We start from the raw sequence: 1,336 nt of genomic DNA on the forward strand, positions 1-1,336 counted from the left end.
CACACGGACAGCCACGCACACTCACTCACACACACGGACGGAGACATTCACATGGATGGATGGAGAGACATGCACGCACACGGATGGAGACGCACACACGGACACACACACACGGATGGAGACATACACACGGATGCACACCAATGGCGAGATGCTCACACACGGACATGCACACAGACACACACACACACGCAGACGGGTACACACACATGTACAGACACACACACACGGACGCACACAGACAGACACATACAGAGACATACTCATACGGAGACACACACGGACGCACACAGACGGAGAGACGCTCACGCACACACATGGACACACACACGGATGGACGGAGACACTCACACACGCTCACAAAGGGAGGTAGCTCCACAGCGGGTGTAAATGGTCCTAGCTCCCTTAGAGCCAATGGAGCTACGCCAGCGGAGGCTCTGCCCCAGGCTTTCCTGGCTGTGTGTCTCTGCTGATTCTGCCCGGGCAGCAGCTGCTCTGAGGGCAAAGGGGGCGTCTCTAGCTACGCCCAGAGCAGGGCTCGAGCGTGAGCCATCGGGCTGACATGCCAGCCTCCAGTCTCTCGGGAAAGGCAAAAGTGCCTCAGATGGCAGGGAAGGCGGCAGATCGGCCTGGGGACAGAAATAATGTTAAGGATAAAAAGTCCAGGCTGGGGAATCCAACAGCAAGGGAAGCCGGAGCCGGATCCCCTGGAGGCTGCAGGATGGGAAAGCGATGGAGGACGGGGTCTGTCCCTGGACACGCCCACTGGAAGGACAGGCTCGCTGCAGGGAGGTGCGCTGGGGCCGCACCCAACGGCTCTCACTGATCTGGGATGCGGGGATCCCTGCACGGTGGAAACCAGGATGCACCCCTCCCCCACACTCTAGAGCCCCAGGCCACGGGGCCCCCTCATTCTGGAGCCCCCCCTTGCCACCTGCCTGCCCCCCAAATTCTAGAGCCCCAGGCCACGGTGACCCCAGGCCACCTGCATCCTTCGCCAGCACCTCCCACGTTCTAGAGCCTGTTTCCTCCCCCTGCACCCCCACGTTCCGGAGGCCCATGATGCAGCCACCCCGCTCTAGAACAAACCCATGGGGACGGCACTCAGTACATGCCCCCCATGGGGGTTCTAGAGCCCTGGGCAGAAAATTCCCAGCCAATCCCTGAACAACTGCCCTTCCCCCATAACAAGCTTTACCCTGGAATCCTTACACTGAGATAAGGAGACGAGGAAGAGGAGGGGGGAGGAGGGGAGAGATGGAGGAAGAAGAAGAGGGGAGAGACGGAGGATGAGGATGGAGGAGGAGGGGAGAGACGGAGGAAGGGGATAGATGGA

At 60.2% G+C, this 1,336-nt stretch overlaps 1 protein-coding gene across 1 annotated transcript in view; it reads right to left on the minus strand.

The window, feature by feature from the left end:
• The window catches only part of LOC112117474 (low-density lipoprotein receptor-related protein 1), a 126,128-nt gene that overhangs the window by 38,315 nt on the left and 86,477 nt on the right, over positions 1-1,336 (minus strand). The gene's annotated exons all lie outside the window — the stretch shown is intronic.

This window comes from Terrapene carolina, unplaced genomic scaffold, assembly GCF_002925995.2.
Source record: "Terrapene carolina triunguis isolate 2854851 unplaced genomic scaffold, T_m_triunguis-2.0 Scaffold616, whole genome shotgun sequence".
In the NCBI taxonomy this organism is placed as follows: domain Eukaryota; kingdom Metazoa; phylum Chordata; order Testudines; family Emydidae; genus Terrapene; species Terrapene triunguis.